The following is an 18614-nucleotide window of genomic DNA, read 5'->3' as shown; positions in this document are numbered from 1 at the left end:
ACTTATGATAGTATTCATGATTGTAAGAGCAAGGTGCTGGCAGGGCGATTGCTCATTTCCAGCACTTTATATCATACCATTAACTATACATAGAACACAAATATGACAGATTTTGTAAGCTTCCATCCTGAAATGTAGCATTTTCTTCCAAACAGAGTTTTCCACTTCAAAGGTCTTTAGCCAGAGAAACAATTCATGAACTTCCCTATTATTAGCTACTCCCCAGTAACACGACAACATGCACCCCGAAGCGTTGTGCAAATCCCGATGTAGATCAAAACTGATGAGGACCGGCCTCCAACACTGACCGTGACTTCTGTATCTGATATCGATCTCCTTTCTGCGCTGCAGTAGAACTTTTGGGACTGAAAAAACTTTCTGCCCTTTGGTGTAACGTGTAGGATTCACCACTGTACTGTATCTGCAATCCCGAAGAAAGAAAATCATCTGTGCTGACAGTAAATGATAAGTTAAAGGGACCATCCACCCAGAAAACAACATTTGACCAATAACATACACAATGGGGCACATTTACTTACCCATCACATTGACGCCGCCGATCCGGAATGTCCGGCGAGGATTCGGAGCTGTTGCGATTCACTAAGATCGTGTGTCCAATTTCCTGCATGTGTCGCTTCCCCCGCTGAGGTCCGCCGGAGTTCACCTTCTTCTCTCCGGTGCATGTAAGTGCTTGATCTTGTGACACAATTTAATTTTTAAATTCTGCGGTTTGTCCGAATCATTTGTGTCACATGAAAGCCGGCGCCGATGCGCCGCAATTCTCTGATCGCGTGTGCCAAAAACCCGGGGCAATTCAGGGCTAAACGAAAAAAAATTCAGGAAACCCAACGGAAATGGGTCCGACGGGCCCTTAGTAAATGTGCCCCAATGTCCTCTCTCCTGCTTCAGGAGCTCCTTTTGCGCCTCCCAATCTGGTATCTCCTAAAATGGACACTCAAATTTTCCAAAAGTTGCTTCTAGGTCACGCCCCCTTTATCGCCCAAATCGGGAGGAAGACGTTGCTGTGTCATCTTAAGGAAGAAAAGTTGAAGGTAGACCCGACAGGGTGGTGAATAGATCAGCAAAACCCACAGGGGAGATACAGTGCAACAGCCTATAAAGCTACACCACAGAGGTCATTTGGTAACACTCCCAGGAGCCGTTTAGGCTCATTAGCATAATTTTAAAAGTTGGTTCTAGAAGGAAGGAGGCCATGGATGACAAATATAAGAAGATTACCACAGTTCCGGTGGCCGGATCTATGAGTAATGTCCCCGCGTGACCGAACGATAACCCGATGCACTCCAGTGCGTTCTCCCATAGGGGCAGATTTACTTACCCGGCCCATTCGCGATTCAGCGGTGCGTTCTCTGCGGTGGATTTGGGTCTTCCGGCGATTAGCTAAGGCAGTTCCTCCAACGTCCACCAGGTGTCGCTGTTGCGCTGAAGAGCATCGGAACGCACTGGAGTTCACGATCCATTGCTGGGTGAAGGTAAGCGCGTGTCCCGCGACATTTTTTTTTTAAATGCGGCGGTGTCCCCGAATCCGTCGGGTTATCGTTCGGTCACGCCCCCGATTTCCGTTGCGTGCATGCTGGCACCGATGCACTACAATCCGATTGCGTGCACCAAAAACCCGGGGCAATACAGGGAAAATCGGGGCCAATCGGAAATATTCGGGTAACACGTCAGGAGAACGCGAATTGGGCCCTTAGTAAATGACCCCCATAGAGTAACTGACCTCCTGCCCATACGTGACCAGAAGGGGGCACAAAATACAGATTTTCATTTTGATGACATTAATGTTCCCGCGGATCCCCCTAATGGAATACATCTTCAGCTAACACCCAAATTATAATCTCCCACCACTCTTCCCTATAATTGCAGCAGTTCATCTCATTTATTGTGTCACTTCTCAACACATAGAAAATGTTTTCAATATATTAAAAACACAATAAACCATAAATCATCCTTAGCAGGAAACTGCAGACATGAATTAGACAAAATGCAGATCTAATAAATACTTTTAGGACAATTAGAGGCGCTGTTACTCCTCAGCGCTGCGCTGTAAATCTTCTGGAGCGTCTAATGGTCCAAATGAGAGAGAGAGAAGGTCCTGAATAGAGGTGTCCCCTTGGCCAATCACAGCCATGGCTAGTAGCTACGATTGGCTGCTAATCCGGCAACGTGTCCGTGTCACACGGTTCCACTTATATCCAGTCCTGAAAGTGGGTTACTTTGTGGACTCCGCTCCGGTCTTGCTACACCATCTCCACTGCTCTTGGCACACCATCATTTAAACTTATTTGGGGGAGATTTATCATCAGTCTCTTAGAGCAGAACTGTTCTAGTTGCCCATAGCAGCCAATCAGAGCTCAGCTTTCATTTTACCACAGATGTTTATAAAACTAAAGCTGAGCTCTGATTGGTTTCCATGGGCAACTAGAAAAGTTTTACCTCAGAAACTTGTTGATAAATCTCCCCCATTGTCTCTACAACATTGAGATACCACTGTGGGGCAGACCCAAAACCACAATCCTTGTGTACGTGACTAACATTGCAGGTTTGGGTTTTTGTGTCCCAACCCGGACTTCAGCTTGAAGTTCGGGTTTGGGCTCAATATTTAAATTCTGGTGCTGCGTAGGAACAAGTCCTCTCATCCCTAGTTAACACTCACTATATGTACCGGCAACGATCACAGGTGTTAACCCTTCAATAGCAGTCAGCACATTTACATGGCGGCCATTTTCTTTGGGATCACGGCTATGCCGGAAGCTGCAGAGGCTTTGGTTGGATGGATTTAAGGGGTAAACAGGCAGTACAGATAGCGGGTGCTTATTAGTGATGACCTGACCAGGCAGACGTGTTCCTACACGCCACTGGCATTTTAAAGGTTCTCACCCACGATCCGGGCCAGCACCTAAGGTGGGTGCTACCAGTGGGTATACGGGTACCCGAACCAAACTTTAGTCCAAAATCAGAGAAACCGAAGCTCAACGTGACCGCTCATCACTAGTAAAATCTGAGATTGCTCTGTATGGTACTGGCGATGGTGGGGGCACTGTAATTGTTGTTGTGGGGGTCTCAAGTTGCCTATTATAAAATGGATGATTTGGGCCACCCCTGATTCTGGCCTAAAGAGATACAAGATAGAGGTCCCTCCAGTCCCAACTAGATAGAGGTCCTTCCAGTCCTGCACTCTTCATACATTTGTATCAGCTCCTATCCATGTATACAAGATGCCTTCCAGGACCTCCAAATGTCCTTAAACTGCTGAACGATTTTCATACTTCCCCAGGGCCAGTCAGTCATAATGTGACCCTGGGGGTCTGTAGGGCTCAAATTTGTGAAACTTTGAGGGTTGTCACAATATTTGACCCATAATCAATGAATTTTAAAATCCCTACCTATTTACCAATTTATCCAATTTATCTATGCCCCATCTTAGGATCAGGTGCATCATATAGTCGGAAGTCACAAGTTTTCGAGTTTGTCTCCAGCACACAGCGGCCTAGTAACGCATCATTTCTACTACTGCTGCACCTAATAAATGATAACTGCTCCATATATATAATAAAACAGAGGATAAGACACATTAAACCTCTTTTTCTTAGAAAAAAAAAAATCAATCGATGACTTCCTGTCGGGCCGATAGACTAGCTAGTCATAAGCGCTAATTAAATCCGCAAATTGATTAGTCAAGTTTCCCTCCTAAGCGTCGTGAGAAAAATCGCAGGTTTTATTCATAAATACTTTAAAAAAAAAAACAATGAAGGAAATATGGAATTCAATGGAAAAGCTCGTCCTTGGGTCTTACAAGGGATTGCCATGGAAACAAACTTCACAAAGCTGGCGATTGCTGGAAAAGAAGGTTTTCCTGCAGCCATAAAGAGACGCCTGCACTTCGCTATACACACAAACAAATATATAAGGCGCAGGACGCGCAGGAACGCCACCGGCTACTGATGATTTCCAGGGATCGCAATGAGTTTAAGGCTTTTAAAGCTGCGGGCCATTACGTCCTGGCTATACACTCAGCGCCATTAACCGAATACGGATAAATAGGAATGAATCAAACGCTACTGCAGTGTTAACCCTTTAACAACTTCCACGTAGTTCAAGGACTTCTATTCATTTGCTTTGTTCACACCAGGATCCGGAAATCTCTTAGGCGCAGGTTACACTAGCGTCAAGGATTATCATGTTAGAAATATAAAATACTATTCACTTTGCGTTCCCCGTGTGATTTCTTGTATTGAAGGGAATCCTTAATCAATCATTCATTCACTAAGAGGCGTGGGGTGGTTAATAGGGCTTGTGTGACAAATTTGGTGATCCCTACCCCCAACATTCACCGGATCAGGCCTAGGCCTCCAGATGCATTCTATGGGGGAGATTTATCATGAGTTTCTGAGGTAAAACTGTTCTATTTGCCCATGGAAACTAATCAGAGCTCAGCTTTTATTTTATAAACAGCTGTGGGAAAATGAAAGCTGAGCTCTGATTGGCTGTCATGGGTAACTAGAACAGTTCTGCTCTAAGAGACTCATGATAAATCTCCCCCTATGAAGGTAGCACCACCAGGCAGTTCTATGCCAGGTCCAGTCTGGCTTAGAATTGCGCTATAGACAGTTCCTGGCGCAGGCTATAGGTGGTTGACAGGAGTGGGACAGGAAAGCCCTGCACTAGCCCACACCACCACTGGGCAGGCCCCACTTTACGCCCCTCTATACACAATTCCTGGATGTATGTAATTCATAGTTAGGCCAGGAATCGTGCGTACTATCCCCTTACACCACAACAAGTGGGCTTGGTGGGGCGTTAAGGGGGTATGCCCAGTGGCGGTGATCCTTGCCAATTCAACTGCATTTAACCCCTTAACAACTTGGCCTTTTTTAGTTTTTTCACTTCCATTTTTCACTTACCAACTTCAAAAATCTATAACTTTTTTATTTTTCCACATAAAGAGCTGTGTTATGGCTTATTTTCTGCGTAACAAATTGCACTTCATAGTGACGGTATTTAATATTCCATGGCGTGTACTGGGAAGCGGGAAAAAAATTCCAAATGCAGTGAAAATGGTGAAAAACCACATTTGTAACGTTTTCTTGTGGGCTTGGATTTTACATTCTTTGGGTCGGTACGATCACGTGGATACCAAATTTGTATAGGTTTTATAATGTTTTCATACATTTAAAAAAAATTAAAACCTCCTGTACAAAATATTTTTTTTTTATTTTGCCATCTTCTGGGGCCAATAACTTTTTCATACTTTGGTGTACGGAGCTGTGGATAGTGTCATTTTTTGCGAATTTTGATGGCGTTTTCATTACTATAATTTTTGGGACTGTGCGACCTTTTGATCACTTTTTATTAATTTTTTTATATTTTTCAAAATGGCAAAAAAATGCCATTTTCGACTTTGGACGCTATTTTCCGTTACGGGGTTAAACGCAGTGAAAAAACATTATCATATTTTGATAGATCGGGCATTTTCGGACGCGGCGATACCTAATGTGTTTATGATTTTTACTGTTTATTTATTTTTATATCAGTTCTAGGGAAAGGGGGGTGATTTGAATTTTTAGGTTTTTTTATTATAATTTTTTTTTTTAAACTTTTTTTTATTTTTACTTTTACTATTTTTCAGACTCCCTAGGGTACTCTAACCCTAGGTAGTCTGATCGATCCTATCATATACTGCCATACTACAGTATGGCAGTATATGTGGATTTTACTCCCCATGCATTACAATGTGCAATTAGCACATTGTAATGCATGGGTTAAAACGAAGTAGCCTCGGGTATTTGGAACACCCGAGGTTACCATGGCGATGGATCCATGCTAGGGGACCCGGCGCGCGCCGTACTAGTGTCGGGAAGGGGTTAAAGAGTTCACACCCGCGAACGGCGCCAGAAACCATTTTGGGCGTTGTCAAGTTAAGCCAAACCAAGACCTGACCTTGAAATGTGCGGTTCGTGTCTGCTCCACTCTACTTCCAGGACAGGTTGCACAGCTGCACTGAGTAGCCGGCGGCTGCGCAATTTGCGCCATTGGGCGCATGCACAAGAGTTGCCATAATAATGATAATTCTTTATTTATATAGCGCACACAGATTACGCAGCGCTGCACAAAGCTTGACAAATTGGTCCCTGTCCCCATGGGGCTCACAATCTAATCAACCTACCAGTATGTTTTGGAGTGTGGGAGGAAACCGGAGGACCCGGAGGAAACCCACGCAAACACGGAGAGAACATACAAACTCTTTGCAGATGTTGTCCTGGGTGGGATTTGCCATGAGAGGCAAATCCGTCAGGACTATCTCAATGTTGGTTTATCAAGATAAATTTAAAACATTTAAAAAAATTTCCAAATAATGTTTTCTCTCTTTTCTTTATTGCTCACAATTACTGTTCATCTGTACAAGGATCATTAAAAGCGGAGGAGTATTTTAATCAATGGGAATGTTTTTTTTTAGTTTGTCTTTGTATTGTAGAATGGATCCTGCTCGATATTTTCTCAATCATATTTCCATGGAAACAGCCATTGCTTTTGAGGATGAAGGTCGTTCTGCTTGTTTAACCACTTTATGACCTCAACTTGTCTAAATTGACCTTCAAAATAAACATGTGTCATTAAAACAATTAGGAGCTGAGCAGAGAGGAGCGGAGATGTGTCCTATCTGCAGGCAGCATGTTATAGAGCAGTGATGGCGAACCTTTTGGAGATAGTGCGCCCAAAGTACAACCAAAAGCCACTTATATGTTGCAAAGTGCCAAGATGACAATGTAAGAAGTAACTTATTGATCCCTGCTGTATCACAGGTTTCAATCGTATTGGTGTCCTAAGTTCACCAATACAATAGAAAGATGATGGAGAACTTGGATTCAAGGTCCCCTGAAGAGGAACCATCAGGGTTCCCAGATCAGGCGCTCCAACAGTAATCTCTGTTCACACTTTCTTGTTCCTCCTGCAGGATGTTGCTTTAAAATGGCGCCGAGCATGGTACGTCCTGGGCTGTATTGGACCACAGGAGCAAATCCTGAGTCCTGTCTGGCAAACTCTATGTTGGGGTGAAGGCCTGGGTGCCCACAGAAAGGGCTCCGAGTGCCACCTCTGGCACCCCTGCCATAGGTTCGCCACCACTGTTATAGAGCCTGAAGAGCTGAGCAGATTGTACACAGTGTCCTATCTGCAGGCAGCATGTTATAGAGGAGGAGGAGCTGAGCAGATTGTACATAGTGTCCTATCTGCAGGCAGCATGTTATAGAGCAGGAGGAGCTGTGCAGATTGTACATAGTGTCCTATCTGGAGGTAGCATGTTATAGAGAAGGAGGAGATGAGCAGATTGTATATAGTGTCCTATCTGCAGGCAGCATGTTATAGAGGAGGAGCAGATGAGCAGATTGTGCATAGTGTCCTATCTGCAGGCCGCATGTTATAGATCAGGAGGAGCTGAGCAGATTGTACATAGTGTCCTATCTGCAGGAAGCATGTTATAGAGCAGGAGGAGCTGTGCAGATTGTACATAGTCTCCTATCTGAAAGCAGCATGTTATAGAGCAGGAGGAGCTGAGAAGATTGTACATAGTGTCCTATCTGCAGGCAGCATGTTATAGAGCAGGAGGAGCTGAGCAGATTGTACATAGTGTCCTATCTGCAGGCATAATGTTATAGAGCAGGAGGAGCTGAGCAGATTGTACATAGTGTCCTATCTGCAGGCATAATGTTATAGAGCAGGAGGAGCTGAGCAGATTGTACATAGTGTCCTATCTGCAGGCATAATGTTATAGAGCAGGAGGAGCTGAGCAGATTGTACATAGTGTCCTATCTGCAAGCAGAATGTTATACAGCAGAATGAGCTGAGCAGATTGTACATAGTGTCCTATCTGCAGGCAACATGTTATAGAGCAGGAGGAGCTAAGGAGATTGTACATAGTGTCCTATCTGCAGGCAGCATGTTATAGAGCAGGAGGAGCTGAGCAGATTGTACATAGTGTCCTATCTGCAGGCATAATGTTATAGAGCAGGAGGAGCTGAGCAGATTGTACATAGTGTCCTATCTGCAGGCATAATGTTATAGAGCAGGAGGAGCTGAGCAGATTGTACATAGTGTCCTATCTGCAGGCATAATGTTATAGAGCAGGAGGAGCTGAGCAGATTGTACATAGTGTCCTATCTGCAAGCAGAATGTTATACAGCAGAATGAGCTGAGCAGATTGTACACAGTGTCCTATCTGCAGGCAGCATGTTATAGAGCAGGAGGAGCTAAGGAGATTGTACATAGTGTCCTATCTGCAGGCAGCATGTTATAGAGCAGGAAGAGCTGAGCAGATTATACATAGTGTCCTATCTGCAGGCAGCATGTTATAGAGCAGGAGGAGCTGAGCAGATTGTACATAGCATCCTAACTGCAGGCAGCATGTTATAGAGCAGGCGGAGCTAAGCAGATTGTACATAGTGTCCTAACTGCAGGCAGCATGTTATAGAGCAGGAGGAGCTGAGCAGATTGTGCATAGTGTCCTATCTGCAAGCAGAATGTTATAGAGCAGAATGAGCTGAGCAGATTGTACATAGTGTCCTATCTGCAGGCAGCATGTTATAGAGCAGGAGGAGCTAAGGAGATTGTACATAGTGTCCTATCTGCAGGCAGTATGTTATAGAGCAGGAAGAGCTGAGCAGATTATACATAGTGTCCTATCTGCAGGCAGCATGTTATAGAGCAGGAGGAGCTGAGCAGATTGTACGTAGTGTCCTATCTGCAGGCAGCATGTTATAGAGCAGGAGGAGCTAAGGAGATTGTACATAGTGTCCTATCTGCAGGCAGTATGTTATAGAGCAGGAAGAGCTGAGCAGATTATACATAGTGTCCTATTTGCAGGCAGCATGTTATAGAGCAGGCGGAGCTGAGCAGACTGTACATAGTGTCCTATCTGTAGGCAGCATGTTATAGAGCAGGCGGAGCTGAGCAGATTGTACGTAGTGTCCTATTTGCATGTTATAGAGTAGGAGGAGTTGACCATGATGTATATTCTTAACTGCTGGCAGTATGCTATAGAGCAGAAGGAGCAGAACTTCTGATTGCATAACATTCCTGATTTAGCCTCCGGCTATAATGCATTGCTATAAATATATGTTTTTTTAGTTGCCTGATAGCAGGGATACAGTTCAGGCCCAGATGTGGTAACATCTGATCACATACTCTCTGTAGTTAGGAACACTTCAGCTAAAATTTGCAGTCAAAATCTGACTTACTAACCCGTGACTGTTTTACCCACAATCCTCCCCACCAGCCTGAACCCGGATCCCATCCAATCCCTTAATCCCTCCGGATATTATTTCAAAGACTTTAAAACAAGGCAATAATATTCCGTGGATTAATATATAACACATTTAGTATCAACATCGCTAATATTATTGTTTATATGATCAGGCAATAACGCTGCGAGCGACGGGCGGCCCGGAATTAGCGTGGATTTCCTTTTACGAGACGGCTGAAGGGCTCCGCGCATCGTATGATGAATGATCCGGCGCTGCTATGTCAAACATACATTGTCTTACATTATACATTAATACGAGTCATACATCATCCGCCTGTCACCAGCCTGGAAAGAGGCTTTAAATCACGACATGAGTCGAGGAAGTGATGACCTCACGGAGAACTGGAGGCGCCAAGAGAGAATCGGCTTTCGTTTTTTTTTAATTTTACTTTTTCATATATACATATATTTTTAGAGGGCGGGTGAAAAGTTCCAGGACCCCCTTTTATTTCAGGAACTGAAGGTAAAATGACTAGAGATGAGCGAATCCGATGGTCGAATCCGGTCGTCCGACCTGGACATATCACTATAATGACGGTCCAATCCAGCAAGAGCAACTAACCATGACTATGATAGGTCGGGGTGTCAGATTTGTCATTTTTGATACACTGTGAAGAATCACTAACCCCTCCCAGAGTAATAATAATGAAAAATAATAGTTTAATATTTAATTTAAATGCATCATTATAATCACATCACAATCTAATCAACCTACCAGTATGTATTGAGTGTGGGAGGAAACCGGAGGAAGCCCACCCAAACACAGAGGGGCACATTTACTAAGGGTCCGAATCGTGTTTTTCCGCAGGGTTTTCCAAATTTTACCGTTTTGCGCCGAATTGCCCCGGGTTTTCGGCGCACGCGGTCGGATTGGGTTGCATCGGCACCGGCTTGCATGCGTCGAAAAATGGGGGACATGGCCGTCAGATTAGGAAAAATCGCACTATTTAAAAAAAATGTGTCGCTTGACAAACACTTACATGAACCACAAATAGGTTGGGGAACTCCGGCGCCTGGTGGACATCGGGCGCACGACCTTAGTGAATCGCCGGAAGACCCGAATCCTCGTCAGAGAACGTGCCGCTGGATCGCGACAGGACCGGGTAAGTAAATATGCCCCAGAGAGAACATACCAACTCTTTGCAGATGTTGACCCTGGTACTTGAACCCAGGTCTCCAGCGCTGCAAGGCTGTAATCCTAACCACTGAGTCACCGTGCTGCGTGAGATTACAACCAGCAGAGAGGGAGACAGTGAAAACAGAGCATGGATAGGCTCTAGTAACGTCCCCCAGAGCCCTCTGGCTCATTAGCATAATTTTAAAAGTTGATTTAAAAAGGAAGGAGGATGTGGATAACATATTTCTGCCGATGTGTCCGCAACAGTAGATCGGGAAGCACCTTATTGTTGAAAAAAAACGCAGATTAAGTAACTGTGTAAATGTGTAAGTTTTTCCTTTTTAATAGTTTTTAAAGGAAAAAATTTAACAAAAGGTCCATAAAATGGGACAAATGTCATTCCAACTCTATGACCGGAGACATGTGAAAACCTCTTCAGCCAAAAAAAAAAAAAAATGCATAAAAAAATTGCAATCTCTGCCTGAGAAAAACCTTCCTCTCTGTGAGAGCCGAGAAGCTGTGGAATAATCTGTATGAAGAGTTTGCTTTTAGCTGAAATAGCGGATAATTTAATAATCAATGTGAAGCCGGCGGCGCGCTTCTCACCGCTCGTACATGTCACATTGTAACTACTAGAGAAGGGTCTTAGTTTTTTCTGGCTATGAGAAAAATATTTGATGCGTAGTTTAACCCTTCAATACTGATAAAGGGTTTGGTGTAAATATCACAGTCAAACCCCACTGGAGGACTTAAAGGGGTTGTCCAGAGTTTTAAAACAGCTCCTCCCCTGATCATAGGTAGTGTGTGGTATTGCAACGAAGCCCCAATCACCTCTATAGAGCTGTAGCGCAATACCAGCACTAACCATGGTCAGGTGTGGCGCTGTATTTGGAAGAAAGTAGCCATGACTTTCAACCTCCAGACAACCCCTTTAATTGGAGTTGCCTCATCGGGGATCCACGATTGGTTTCCATGAGAACTGTAAGCCCGCAAGAGGCTCTTATGTCTGTCAAGCAGGCACCACTATAAAAAAAAAAATTAAAAAAAAAAAAAAATTAAAATAAATGCTAAAATGTAAAATCCTTTCAGTGAATTGCACATAATAATGAACAAACAAAGTCGTTAACAGTTCAAGTCTGTTTGTTGGCACTAGTTCTCTTTAGACAAAGGATAAAAGTGAGAATTAGAAGTGCTATGCAGAAAGACTAGACAGATTTAGGTATTTTTCTAGAGATAAAATCAAAGTGTTATAGTTTGTATGGATGTAGCCGTGATGAGTGTGTTAATGTGAGTGAATGTATGTAGAAGACTTGATTGAGTGAATGATGCAAGAGGTGTGTGAGTAAATGGCTGTAGCAGAGCTGTGTGTGAGTAAATGAATGTAGCAGAGCTACGTGTGTTTGAGTGAATTAAGGTAGCACGGTTGTGCCTGAGTAAATGGATGTAGCTGAGCTGTGTGAGTTTATATCGATGTAGCAGACCTGTTGGTGAGTGGATGTAGCAGAGCGTATTTTTAGTGAATGGATGTAGCAGAGCTGTTTGTGAGTGAATGGTTGTAGCAAAGCTGTTTACCTCTGCGCATCCTTGGAAATACGGGACAACAACAAAGACAGTCCTTCACTGCACTCAAGTGAAGACATGTAACGAGACAAACAAACAAATAACACAAAGGGGAGGTTCACAATCCAATCACAGCTGAAATAGCGATAGAATCTTATACACAGAAGAATAGTCAAGAACGTAAGCCAAATATTAAAAAAAACAGAAGTATGTATGTATAGCAACAAATCAAGCACAGGGAAGCCAGGAAGACATGTTTATAACCATCAATTGAGTAGTATCTAAAATATTATGGCAGGCTTAATCCACCCATGTGGGGGGCGCTTACATCTACGGGGGTCTCTATGTTTTTAAATTGTCGCCCCGGGTTGACAGTGGTCATATTGGCTCACTTGGCAGTAGTATTGACTGCTCTGTCGTAGAGTTATCAGGTCTGTAGAGTTATAATTTTACGACTCGGTCACATGACCCGTGCTTAGGTCAGGGCGGAATGATGCAGCGATGATAATGAGGACAATCACGTAAATTTCCTTACAACGTTACCGCCAATTAGTCATTTACAGCTTGTAAAAAACTTCATTGAGTTGCAATTTCAGCCTCGAATGTTGAGTCATCGTGCAGATGCCACTTAGTCAGCGGAGCTCCCAGGAGCCATCATTACTGGAAAAAATAATTGATAAAAAAACATCCATTTCTCTAATTTTACAGGAATACTATGGATTTCTCTCAGTCATGGCCGGCACAACAACCTTCTCTGCAGGGAACCATTAGGCCGGACAGGTAAGGACATCGAGGAGACTGATTGCTCTACTGTGATCAACACGAGAACCTTCACCAAATTCAGGTGAATATTTTGGTAGTTGTAATGTCCGAAATCTCATTAGAGTCTATGAAGCTTTGACCTTAAATTCCACATTTAGAGCTATTAACAGTTTTAATACCTTCCAAAAAATTCTAATATTACAGAGAAAAAAAAATTTCTTTGTATTTTTCTATACTATTTTGAAAATCGGTAATGTTTTTTTGTACTTTGGAGTAAGGAGCTGTGTAAGGTATCGGGTGTCATTTTTTCATGGCAAGCAGACGTCTTCATGGATATAATTTTGAAACTGCTCCAGGCTGTTGCTTCACAGGCTGTTACACTGCACAGGAGCACGTCTCCCCTTCCCCCTCTGCTCCCACAGCACTTCCCCTCTTTATGCCTCTAATCTCACACAGTGAGAGGGGGGAAACGCATGGGGGGGCACTGTGACTACTGAGGGCAGTGTGGCTACTGGAGGCAGTGTGACTACTGAGGGCAGTGTGGCTACTGGAGGCAGTGTGACTACTAGGGGCAGTGTGACTACTGAGGGCAGTGTGGCTACTGGAGGAACTGTGACTATTGGGGGCAGTGTGACTACTGAGGGCAGTGTGGCTACTGGAGGCACTGTGACTACTGGGGGCACTGTGACTACTGGGGGCAGTGTGACTACTGGGGGTAGTGTGATAACTGGGGGTAGTGTGATAACTGGGGGGCACTGTGGCTTACTGGGGGGCACCGTGACTACTGTGGACACTGTGGCTACTTGGGGCAGTGCGGCAACTGGAGACACTGACTACTGAGGGGCAGCGTGGCTACTGGTGAGGCACTGTTGCTGGGAGGGACAGTGGCTACTGGGGATCAGTGTGACTGCTGGGGGGGGGGGGTACTGTGGCAACTTTGGTACGGTGATTGCTTGGGGCAGAGACTACTGTGGGGCAGTGTGGCCACTGGGGGAACTGTGACTGCTTGGGAGGCAATGTGGCTACTGGGGACCCGGTGACTACTGGGGAGACACTGTTGCTACTGGGGTACTGTGATTACTAGGAGCAGTGGTAATGGGGAGCAGTGTGGCTACTGGGACGCAGCTGGGGGGACAGAGGCTACTGGGGATCAGTGTGACTGCTGGGGGGCAGGGGTGTAACTTGAGGGGGTGCAGAGGTTGCGATCACACCCGGGCCCAAGATGTTTAGGGGGCCCTTATGGTGTCACTTTCCCATATAAGAAGACTAGTACTACATACCATACATTGTAGTCGGGGGCCTGGCACAGACTTTGCACTTGGGCCCATCAGCTTCTAGTTACACCACTGCTGGGGGGGGTTACTGTGGCTACTGTGCTACGGTGATTGCTTAGGGCAAAGACTACTGAGTGGTAATGTGGGCACTGGGGGAACTGTGACTGCTGGGGTGGAGCAGTGTAGCTACTGGGAGCAATATGACTGCTGGGGGGCAGTGTTGCTGCTGGGAGCGTTCAGTTTTGGGCTTGCCCTCAAGTGGCTTGTAATGATAATTCTGTATAAATGTAACTAAGCAACTCAAGTCGACAATTATACAGTAATAAAATGGCGGTCAGCCCCTTTAAGGCAACCACAAGGCTGATGTGCCCCCCCCCCCCCCCCCCCGAGAAAATGAGTCTGACACCCCTGCTCTATACTATCCATCATTTTATTTAATGTTGTACATTTCATTTTTTCTAATTTTTAATTTTATTTTATTTTATTTTAGTCTCCTTTAGCACCAGCGTCATCACCATCAGCTCGCACATTTTTTGGTTCCTCGTGAAGTTGATCATTTTCAGCGGATCACAGCGCTGAACCAACATCTGTCATCCGAGCGAGACAAATGATCTGCCTTTAAAAGATAAGATACTAATGGCTTAAGGCCATTGACTTTTATCCGTTCAATTTGCTGAAGATAAGAGGACAATAAATTATTTCGCTTGCCAGTTTCCCGTTTCTCCTGAAATTATGTTTTCTAAAAAATGTCGTTTAGACTCTACAATTTTTATCCTTTAAGGTTGGAACAGCGATAGACTTTTATCCAAAAAGAAATGAAGGATTACGGTTACACAAAGTTGGATAGGTATAAAAGAGCATAAAAAGTGAACAGTAAAAGATACTTTGTAGTCAGATATCAGCTTTCTACTCTTTTCTTCCTTCACCTTAACCAAAGATCAGTGGACCCCTTCAGATTCTGTGATCCGAGCACAAACGCCAATATTCTGAGGAACGTCGTCAGGATGAGGGGTAGAGGACCCCCAGGACCACCGCGGACGATGACACAAGCCGACACCTGGGAGAGGAGTCTAAGTGGCACCCGGTTTTCACCAGAGCCCGCCGCAAAGCGGGTTGGACTTGCTCTGGCATAGTGCTACCAGGTCGCACCACAGGTGCGACTTTGTCCACGGTGGCAGGCAAGGCGAGGTACAGAGTCGGCAGGCAAGTTCGTGGTCGGGGACAAGCAGGAGGTCAAGACAGGCGGCAAAGGTTTAAGGTTAGAGGCAGAGCAGAAGGTCAGGGCAGGCAGCAGAGGAGCGTAAACGGGAACAGGTCCAGGGTCACAACGGGGAATCCAGTCACAAACACAAGACACAAAACAAAGCTTTCTCGACGGCATAGAGCACAAAGATATGGCGGGGAACACTGGGAAGAGCTGGCTTTTAACTAATTCCGGGAAGTGGCCATCGCCATCAGTGGTGCGCTGGGCCTTTTAATCTACGAGTGCCGGGGGACGCGCACCCTAGGAGCCGGTGATGCTTGCGCTGGGAAGCTGGGACGGGAGGAGGACCGTGGAGAGGTGATTGAAGCTGGGTGGAGTGGGTGCCACGGAGAGCGCCTGCAACCCGGGATGTGGGTTGCAGGAGCACCCATGACAAACGTCACTCCCCGAGATGTCATCAGAAAGCGACAATCCTAAATGTTGCTGCACACTCGACCTCGTCGGCATTTAAAGAGTTAAAACCCTTGAGCAGGTGATAGCGCTCGAACGCGGAACCCGAACTCCTAGCCAAAGTCCTGGTTCGGCTCAACACTACAATTAACTTATAGCATTACTGTGTTTTTACGACAGTGATTTTGACTCTAAATATGTACGAACCAGTTTGGCGTTGGTCGACATTATTTCATCGGTCTTACCCTTTAACCCCGGCAAAGGGATCTGGACTACACTTTTAAGAGGACACAATCATCCGGCCTTTCTAGATAGTCCCAGCACTGGTGGGTCACACTATGCTTGGGCAAAACACCAGGAGTCAGGCAGAAAATAGTCCTAGTGTGGGGCAAATTCCAGGAACCATGGGGCAGAAAAGGCAGCAGGTGGGTATAATCTATGGTACGGGTGATATGTCAAGGTAGGTAGATTCAGATTCAGAGTCAAAATGGGGTCATCAACTGAGTCCAAGGAGCAGTGATCAGAATTATGGTCTAGGGGTAGAGTCGTAGTCACGATGCAGATACAGCCCATCTTCGCAAAGAAGAAATAGAACAACCTCAAGGCTCAGACGCCTTCCACTGAGCAGCTCCTAGTGCGTTTTAGGGTGACAAGTCCTCTTCAAGGGTGTAACTTTAGGGGGTGCAGAGGTAGCAGTCGTAAATGGGCCCAAGAGGTTTAGGGGGCCCATAAGGTGTCTCTTGCCCATATGAGAAGACTAATGTTTTTAACCCCTTAACGCTCTGCGCCGTAGCTCTACGGCGCAGAGGTATAAGGGATGTATGAAAAGGGCTCACGGGCTGAGTCCTCTTCATACAAGGGTGGGGGTTGTTGCATTTTGCATAAAACCCCCACCGCTAATAACTGCGGTCGGTGCTTGCACCGATCGCGGCTATTAACCATGTGATTGTCGCCGGCAAAGTCGCCGGCGGCGTTTAAAAAACGGCGGTGCGCGGGCGCCGCCATCTTTAATGCGATCGCCGCGCCCCCGAACGTTATCGGGGGGCGGCGATTGGTTGCCATGGTAGCCTTGGGTCTTCTTTTGACACGAGGCTACATGGCTTCTGCAGATTCGTTACAATGGGGCAAATTTACTTACCCGGTCCATTCGCGTTCCAGCGGCGGCTTCTCCGCTCTGGATTCGGGTCCGGCCGGGATTTAATAAGGTAGTTCTTCCGCCGTCCACCAGGTGGCGCTGCTGCGCTGAAAGTAAACTCATCGCGCCGGAATGCACCGAGCTGGACCAGGTGAAGGTAAGCGGTCCTTATGCGACACATTTTCGGTTTTTAAATGCGGCGGTTTTTCCGAATACGTCGGGTTTTCGTTCGGCCACGCCCCCCGATTTCCGTCGCGCGCATGCCAGCGCCGATGCGCCACAATCCGATCGCGTGCGCCAAAATCCCGGGGCAATTTAAGTACAAGCGGCGCAAAACGGAAATATTCGGGTAACACGTCGGGAAAACGCGAATCGGGCCCTTAATAAATGACCCCCAATGAGTCAGTGGCTCATTGTAACGAATGTGCTGCAAAAATGCCATATATTGCAATACAGAAGTATTGCAGTATATGGTAGGAGCGATCTGACCATCTAGGGTTAATGTACCCTAGATGGTCTAAAAAATAGTGAAAAAAAAATAAAAAAAAAAATAAAAAAAATTAATAAAATATTAAAAATTCAAATCACCCCCCTTTCCCTAGAACTGATATAAAACATAACAAACAGTAAAAATCACAGACACATTAGGTATCGCCGCGTCCCAAAATGCCCGATCTATCAAAATATAAAAACGGTTACGGGCGGCGGTGACCTCCGAGGCGGGAAATGGCGCCCAAATGTCCGAAATGCGACTTTTACACCATTTTACATCACATAAAAAATGAACTAAAAAATGATCAAAATGTCGCACAGACCTCAAAATGGTAGCAATGAAAACGTCGCCTCATTTCGCAAAAAATGACCCCTCACACATCTCCGTGCGCCAAAGTATGAAAAGTTATTAGCGTCAGAAGATGGCAAAAAAATTTTTTTCTTTTTTGTACACAGTCGTTTAATTTTTGAAAATGTATTAAAACACAATAAAACCTATATAAATTTGGTATCACCGCGATCGCACCGAACCAAAGAATAAATTAGGCGTGTTATTTGGAGCGGAGAGTGAAAGTCGTAAAAACTGAGCCCACAAGAACGTAACATAACAATGAAAAAGTTATGGATTTTTGAAGTTGGAGAGCGAGAAATGAGCCGAAAAACCCTGCGTCCTTAAGGGGTTAAAGTACTGTAGTCAAAAACTGGGACTAGACAGAACCAGTCAGCTCTTTACATGGAAAAATATAAAAGTTATAGATATTTTAGGGTGGGGAGTGAAAAATGGAAATGCAAAAACGAAAAAGGGCCCTGGTCGATAAGGGGTTAATAAATTACAGCTAAATATGTGTATAATATTACAAAATAGCAACAAAATGGTCTTTTCTGTCAAAATTTCGGACAGAATTTCCTTAATTACACAGAATGAAAGGTCTCCTCACCCTTTGGCTGATTTGATGAACGTGTTACTGCACATCATTAGAGGCGAAACACGCGACATTCGAGCCGCTGGTGAACGCAACGCGCGTTGGCCTTTTGATGTGACTCACGTGTGTGTGCGGGAGAATTGGTGGAATAACGTAAGTGGCGTCTGTTCTGATTAAGAACAACTCCCTTCTACGTGGCAGAGATTAGATCATCTGTCAGCTCGGCTTATACAAGAAAGCAGAAGTTGTGAAGAACGTCGGAACGTAATCACCAAAATGTAAATTAGATCATGTAACTGCGTCGTGGAGGATGTGAAGCGTAATGGAGACTCGTGTACGTGAAACATGTTCAATTACCGCTGGAAATACGTAAGCGGA

The 18614-nt window shown here is 45.1% G+C and overlaps 1 protein-coding gene and 1 long non-coding RNA gene across 3 annotated transcripts in view; one reads left to right on the top strand and one right to left on the bottom strand.

Moving 5' to 3' along the window:
• The window catches only part of LOC140066170 (uncharacterized), a 45553-nt gene extending 30817 nt beyond the window's left edge, over positions 1–14736 (top strand). Inside the window, exons 1-3 of one of the 2 annotated variants that reach the window (XR_011848142.1) lie at positions 2848–2925; positions 12705–12840; positions 14523–14736. This is a non-coding gene — a long non-coding RNA (uncharacterized lncRNA). Of the gene's footprint in view, positions 1–2847; positions 2926–12704; positions 12841–14522 lie in introns of those variants that run through there. The other variant, XR_011848143.1, reaches the window with a different exon arrangement.
• The window catches only part of ANKFN1 (ankyrin repeat and fibronectin type III domain containing 1), a 530260-nt gene that overhangs the window by 366138 nt on the left and 145508 nt on the right, over positions 1–18614 (bottom strand). The window lies entirely within an intron of this gene.

This window comes from Engystomops pustulosus, chromosome 6 (assembly GCF_040894005.1).
Source record: "Engystomops pustulosus chromosome 6, aEngPut4.maternal, whole genome shotgun sequence".
In the NCBI taxonomy this organism is placed as follows: Eukaryota; Metazoa; Chordata; class Amphibia; order Anura; family Leptodactylidae; genus Engystomops; species Engystomops pustulosus.
This window is presented reverse-complemented; position numbering and strand designations above follow the sequence as displayed.